Source organism: Nannospalax galili, unplaced genomic scaffold (genome assembly GCF_000622305.1).
Source record: "Nannospalax galili isolate Female #2095 unplaced genomic scaffold, S.galili_v1.0 scaffold857, whole genome shotgun sequence".
NCBI classification, from domain to species: domain Eukaryota; kingdom Metazoa; phylum Chordata; class Mammalia; order Rodentia; family Spalacidae; genus Nannospalax; species Nannospalax galili.
Genome location: NW_008338788.1, coordinates 298,645 through 306,539, shown reverse-complemented (window position 1 = coordinate 306,539; position 7,895 = coordinate 298,645). Strand labels below are relative to the sequence as shown.

The window sequence follows — 7,895 nt, the reverse complement described above, 5'->3', positions numbered from 1 at the left end:
CACAATCAATATAGCTACATAACTCTAAAAGTAACCTAGACAGTTTATATAAAGCTGCTTTTGTAAAAGGAGAAGGTACATAATTTTAAGTAAACAACATTAAAAAAAATGTGTCCATGTTGACTATTGTGAATAAAAGTAATATTTTGATAATGTGGTACAAATTTTAGTATTGGATGAAATAGGATTATCATGTTCACATAAGATAAAACTATATGCATGATGTCTTAAGTCTTTCAAACTAGAGTTTTACTTAAAGTGCAATAAAATTAAAAGTATGGCAAATTTGACAATTATTTAATAGGAAAATACTAATGAGGCTCACAAGTGGCCCGTAATCAACAGCCTACGAACTTTCAATGTATTTATAGCTGTTAGCTTTACAAAGAAAAATATTGAATGCCCAGGAAGATGTGAACTTTAAACAACTAGTTTTCTTTTAAATGTAAGTATGTTGCATGCAGTACTATGGACACACTTATACTGAAATTTGTTTGAAGTTCAAATTTTACTGGGATTCCCCTCTTTGTAATGTGGGGTGAGATGGGATGAGAGAGAGGAGGCAGCCTCCTTTTTAAAAAATTGTATTGAACTTGTAATTTCTTACAACAGTTCTTAATCAAATTTAGAGCCCCCTCCCCATTCGTCCCCATCCTGCACCAAACTTCGTGCATTCCACCATACATATTAAGTCCTATGCAGTCAAGCATTTGTGCCCAGATGTTCTTCAGTGCAAATTCATCTACTGCAGACCAGTCAATCCACCCAGAAAACATAAGTAAGTCATACTCTCCCTCTCTCAGTAGCAATTAGTCTCCAACAGTTCAGTTCCTAGTCTAGGGCTGCCATTCTTTCCTCTCTTCTGGACTCTTGTTTAATTGAGTTGGCAAGAGTCCTGTGCTCGATGCCACCATTGCCACAAGTTCACATGTGCAAGCTTCCAGTGGCCTGAAATTCTCTGCTTCCCTGTCTTCATGAACCAACCCTGGATCTTACAGACTTTCCTCTCCGTCTTCCTCAATGGTCCCTGAGCCGTGGGTGGGTAAGTTTCAATATAGGAGACCTATCCAGGGATACACACCTTGCAGTCTCTTATTATTTAAAACTTGGCCAGTTGTGGCCTTCTGTGTACATATCGCTCTGTTGTGTGAGGAAGCTTCACTGGTGAGAGTTGAGGGATGCATTTTCTTTCTCTCTATCCCTCATTCTGCTATGTTCCATGAGCCTTAGGTGTAGAGGTTCAACTGTAGATGCATCACCTAGGACTGGGCATCTGTCAGACGTACATTCTCTGTGTCTGACCAGTTGTGGAATTCTACAGAAGCCTCCATCTGTTACAAAGAGAAGCTTCTTTGGTGAGCGGTGTACTGTATACTTGTCTGTAAATGTAAGGATCCATATTTAGCATGTGGTAAGAAATTTCATTTGTCTAGAGATATGACAGAAATAGGGGTTTTCTCTAGGATCTATGTTCTCTCCAGCCATGTGTATTTGGCTGAGTTTACAGTGCCACCCATGAGTTCACTCCCATTGAGAGGATTCCAGGTTCATCTAGATAGCTGTTGATTACTCCCCAGATAGCAATGCCACTACTGTAGTTATCTTGGACCATTGATTGATTTTTTTTCTATAGCAGTTTGCATATCATCATCTAGCATTATGATAGCTAAACTTCAGTTAGAAGCTCCCAGTTCCTGCCTCATTGCTCCAAGTCCTGTATCTGGTTTGTCCTGTCTTTAGCAATAGGGTCTTGTCTACTAGTTCTGGAAGATAACCAGGAGCTTTGGCAATAGCCTGTGCTATTTTGGGAGTCTTCTGAACTACTCTCAGCAACCACTCAAAGTGAAATCTCTTCTGTCTGGCATTGTGTTCCTTGACACACAGCCACTAGGTATACATACGCACTAATGTTTAGATGTATGTGCATGTCTCATGGGGATTCAGGGGCATCACATTCCCTTTGGGGTCCCTAATCCCCGAGATTCATTCATCTCTATTCTTTTTCCTCCCATCCAACTGACCTCCGTCCCAAGTCCCAGGACCTCCCATGGTCTCTCTCTCTCTCTCTCTCTCTCTCTCTCTCTCTCTCTCTCTCTGCTGGTGTTCCAAATCCTCTCCAGAACACCCAAACTCAGGGTTTCTTCAGACAGAAGCTCCAAACCTTCCACATTCTCTCCATCAACCAGTTCCAAAAACATAAGAACCACATTTTAAAAATTATTTGTATTTTTAAAAATGTATATGAGTCTATTACCTGCATGTGTGTAAGTGTACCCATGTTGTGCAATGCCCACAGAGGTCAGAAGAGGGAACTGGATCCCATGAAACTGGAGTTTCAGATGGTTGTTAGCTGCCATGTAGGTTCTGGGAACTGAACCTGGGTCCTCTGCAAGAGCAGACAGTGCTCTTAGACACTGAGCCATCTCTCCAGCCCCAAGTAGCACATTTTTTAGTCAAACCCTGTGTCCCCGAATGACCTTCAGGTTGGGTCCATCCAACAGAGTCTGGTCAACCTATCCATCAACACACCATTAAGCAAAACTGACTGTCCCTCTTTCATCAGCTGCCTGTCGCCAAAATTCATGGATACAGGTTTGACTCGATAGCCTTTGATATATATATATATGCACATATACATTATATATATGAATACATGGAATCTGATGAGTGTGTATTGGAGGTGCAGCTACAGGAGGAAATCTAAACATAATAAAATAAAAAATAATTTAAAACAAAGGAAAATCCACAAAAATTCAATAAAAATTTTAAAAAAGAAATCCCACATTTTCACATTTTTCATGGTAGTAGCCCCAGTCATCAGTACGAAGTTTCAGTATTATTGCTGTAATCAAATACCTGACCTGAAGCAACATAGAGATGGAAGGGTTTATTTTGAGGGCACCTCCATCATGGCGGTGAAAGGTGCGATGACAGGAGCATGAAGGAGCCTGTCACACTGTGCCCACAGTCAGGAACCCGAGAGTAATGAACACTCACGTTCAGCTTGCTTTCTGATTTTTTATTTGGTCTGGGATCCACCATGTAAATGGCAGTGCCCATATTCAGGGTAGATGATCCCTCTTCAGTTAGAATTTGGTAGTGATGCCCCCACAGACACATCTAAGGAATCACATGTAAGTTTCCATGGTGATTCTAAATTTAGTAGACAGTGAAGATGCACCAAGACTTCATGGACTCCTCAGTTGTAGGGATCAAGCGGCAGCTCAGCCCCTCTGTTCTTGTGTCCTAGAGTCTCAGGCCTTCTTGCCCCCTTACTATCTTCTCCGAGAGCCTTGGCTTTTCTCCTTCTCCTCCTCTACCTCTATATTACGACCCTGTATTATTGATCCCTGCATTGTTTACTGTCCCATTTAACCGGCATTTTTCCAATTCTGCATCTCCCTACCCTCCACTCCCCCTCCTCTCTCTCTCTCTCTCTCTCTCTCTGAACTTGAACCTATAGCCTCATATCTGCTAGCCAACCCTAACACTGAGCCACATCCAGGACCTCTCACTGGTGACAGGTAGAGTCTAGGGAAGTGTTCTTTCACTAAGGTACATTACTAGTCCTTTAAAATTTTTAAATTTTGAAACAGGGTCTTGCTAAGTTACCCACGCAGAGCTTGATGCTCTATTTTAAGCTTGCCAGTGTTAAGATTAGGGGCATGGGTCACCCTATCCAGATTTGTAGTTCTATTTCTTAAATAGACTCCTCCCACTTCATTTTTTATTAAGGCGTGAGATAAAGTAAGGGAGAGGCTACATCACCCTTATTGCAATGCAAAATCAATGTTTGTCTGGACTCAGGACCCTGGCCCTGGAAGTTCCAGTGACACATTAGGAGGGGCAGAAAAATATGGTGATTTTAAGGCACACAGTCTGTACTTTGCTAACCCTGGCAAGATGCCACCATAGACTTTGCTGACACCAGGACCTTCCTCCTGCTGTGCTGGGTGATTTGGCACTGAACTTGGATCACTATTTCAGCCCCAGGTTTCCTGGTGGGCACTGTGGAGTACATTCATTGCATGTAGTAATCCACATAGTCCTCATATCTCGGGGAGGTATATTTCTCCCCCTTTTTAATAGACAGAGGAAAGTACAGAGAGGTTGAGAGCCTTAACTGTGGTCACACAGTGGGTTAGAGCTTCATTGTCCAATGTGGGTAGCAACTTGCAAGACATCACCATCAAACATCTAAAATATTAACTGATTAGTGTAGTGACTGATAAATTAATGCATACATCTGTTTATTAGTTTGTTCTCTTGATTCGGTCATCCATCTTTCTACTCACTAATCGATTTATCCATTTCTTGATTGACTTTTGTACTCACATTTTAAAATGAAAAACTATTTGTTATCATTACATGAGTGTGCACACCCTGGCGCGTGTGTTGGAGGTCAGAGGACAGCTCTGTGGAGCCAGGTCTCTCCTTCTTCCTTCCTGTGGGTTCTGGGGATTGAACTCAGGTTGTCAGGTAGGCACCTTTACCCACTGAACCATCTCACTGGCCCATATATTCACAGTCATATGTTGTATTCAGTTGTAGGATTAATCTGTCCATCTACTTCCCTGTTGTACTCCTGAGGACCTAGCCTGAGGCTCTTCGCCTGGAGTTCCTAACTAAAAAGTCCATGCTAAGTTATGTGGTGCATGTGTGTGTGTGTGTGTGTGTGTGTGTGTGTGTGTGTGTGATTTACAACATTTTTTACATTGCAAAGAGTGAGAGTTCTTACTACTTTAAAAATACTTTGTTTATTATGTTAATTTTATGTGTATAAGTGTATTGCCTGCGTGTATGTAAGTGCACCCGTGTCGTGCAATTCCTGAGGAGGTCAGAAGAGGGTGTTGGATCCCCTGCAACTGGAGTTACAGACGGTTGTTAGCTGCCATGTGGGTGCTGGGAACCAAACCTGGGTCGTCTGCGAGAGCAGCCAGTTCTCTTAACTGTTGAGCCATCTCTCCAGCCCCCAAGTTCTTACTGTTTTCTAACTTCAACCCTCACTCCAAATTGATTTCTCTGGGTGGCATCAATGAAATAAACCTTTTCTTCTTCTCTTTATGGAGCAAGGTTAGAGACTATTGTGAAGAACTTTCAATATAGTTTTAAGCTTCGTGCTGAAAGACAGATGCTTAAGAAGAGGACAGTTGTACAAGCCCAAGAGTGGGCTGCGGGTTCCTCAGGAGAGCCGCCTTGCTGTATGCTTTTCTGGGCTATTGACTCACAGAAAACAGTGTTACTTCTACATGCCTGTGAAGCGGGTCCACTCTTCCTCTTTTCTGTGCAGAGGAAGTCCAAAAGGAGATTGAGCAGGTGATCAGCTTCCACTGTCCCACAAACCCTCGACGCCCACACTAAAATGCCATACACTGGCGCAGTCATCCATGAGATTCAGGAATTTTCAGACCTTATCCTGATTGGTGTGCCACAAAAGTTACCAAAGATACTCTATTCCGTGGGTACCTGCTCCCTAAGGTGAGACCAGCTGGGATTCTCTTTTGCAAGCACATCTTTTATACTCCTAAGTCCCAATCCTGGCCTGTTGATGGCTTGTCAACAGTCTCCTGTTACTGTTTTGTGTATGGGAATCAGGGAACGATAACATCTTTTAATCTTATATTTTCTTGGAACACTGAAGTATACTCCCTCCTAAGCTCAGCTCTCCACGGCACACGTTACATTGAAAAACCAGACCCATTCAACCCTGATGGCTTTTTGGATGCCAGTGAGGCCCTGAAGAAAAACGAAGCTTTCATGAAGCCTTTCTCTATAGGTAAGATGGACCTGTGATTCCTTTTCCAGACACCAGGGGGCAGGCCCTTCCTCCGGCACAAACAGTCATAGGCAATCAAAGAGCTAGGGACCAAGTAATCTATTTCTGCTGCTTTGCCTGAACTACCCCATTTCATCCCAGTTATTACCCCACGACAGCCTCCAGAAACTTAATAAAGTATTTAAAAGTTAATTTTCTTAAGAAACAACAGCAACAAAAACAACACCATCCGTGAGCATTGCTATGAGCCAGGTAGAATCTTGAAGCCTGGGGCAGCCCTTTGGAATTATCCTTGTGCCCTGGGGCAGGTCTTGACACACTTGTCTCTGTATTTGCAACTCTTTGGCTTGTTAAAATGTAAACTTTATTAGAAAATATTTGAACAAAGAAACTGTTCATCATGGATAATATCCGGAACCAGTAAAGTTCAGACAGTTGCACCACCCGGCATTGTGGGCTGGCATCGTGTAGACGAAAACAGAGCTGGGTTTATAGACACAGCATGATTGGTGGTTTGGCGGTCACTTTGGCCTTACTTGGACATACTGGAGGAATGGACAGCCTCGGCTAGTCAAGTGCTATGATTGGCTGAGGCCCTGCTACCAGCTGGAGAAATATAACCACAAGTTGGTTTGCAGCACATTACTTATTAAATGAGCTTACTCTGTGCGATGCACAGAGGGAGCCTTACACCAAATTTAATTCGGTTTAATAAGTTCTGGCTTTTGCAATAGAAAACTATAATGTCTATTCCTTATGTTTTTGGAGAAAGGAAAGTCCCATAAAGAACTCCTTGTACTTTTTTTTTTTTTTCTGTGCTAAAGATGGAACCCAGGGTTTTTCATATGTTAGGCAAGTTCGTGTCACTGAGTCACGCCCCCAGCCTCTTATATTGGTGGATTCTAGGCAGGTGCTGTACCACTCCCCCTTCTCCCTTCCTTCCTTCCTTCCTTCCTTCCTTCCTTCCTTCCTTCCTTCCTTTCCTCCTCCTCCTCCTCCTCCTTCTACTTCTCCTCTTTGACTTTTTAATGACAGTCTTAATATATAATCTAGGCTGTTCTGAGCTTATGATCTATCTCTATCACCTTCCCAAGTGCTGGGAATACAGGCCATGTACCCTCATGTCCGGCTCATATAGAATTCTTAATACCAACCAGATGTTAATCTAACAGTCTTTTCAAATATTTGCTTTATACACCTGGTGTGGTAGCGCCGACCTTTAATCCCAGCCCTTGGGAAGCAGAGGCAGGCGGATCTCTGTGAGATCAAGGCCAGTCTGGTCCACATAGTGACTTCCAGGCTGCCTGGGACTAGGGAGACCTTGTCAAAAAAATCAAATATTAGCTTTGCCCGCAAAACAGCCCTGTAAAATGGATGTCATTGTTCTCATGAGAGAAACAAGTAACACGATAGATGCCATTATAAATGTGTACGCATTCACACATATACCCTCGTACTTAACTCCACGTGCGTTCTTATGTCCTCTGGTACAACGAACTCATTGGAAATCTAACAAAAGCTACAAACTCTTTTAAATATGAACTAGGAACATTCATCTAATGTTTTACTTTTTGTTTTTTTTTAGGTTTTGGGCATTTCTTCACAGGCCTCCTGAATCACAGGTTAAGAATCAAACTCATACACATGAATTGCAATGGGCACAGGTGTCTGGGCTCAGGGATGGGGCAGGAAAGAGACTCTATACCTGCCTGGGGCTCACATGGCTCATCCTCTGTGTCCACAGGGAAGTGCATTTGTCTTGGTGAAGGCATTGCCCGCAATGAACTGTTCCTCTTCTTTACCACCATCTTCCAGAACTTCTCCATGGCCAGCTCCATGGCTCCGAAGGACATTGATCTCACTCCCAAGGACAGTGAGTGTGCAGAGTACCCCCAACACACCAGATCCACTAACTGTCCCCACTAAATTGGCACCGGAAAGTGGGTTAGTGGATTCTGGAAGTGTTTATAGATTGTGGAGAATGGCCCTATCTTCCTGGCCTGGAGACACCTGCTGAAACCCAGGCCCTAGGCGGCTGCTCACATCCTCCCATCACACTGCTGCTCCTCCAGAGCTCTAGGGTGTGCTTCTCTCCCATATTGATAGAACTGGAGAAAAC

At 43.1% G+C, this 7,895-nt stretch overlaps 1 pseudogene; it reads left to right on the top strand.

Moving 5' to 3' along the window:
• Window positions 1–2,909: 2,909 nt before the first annotated feature.
• On the top strand, window positions 2,910–7,689 carry LOC115070442 (annotated as a pseudogene).
• Window positions 7,690–7,895: the final 206 nt, after the last annotated feature.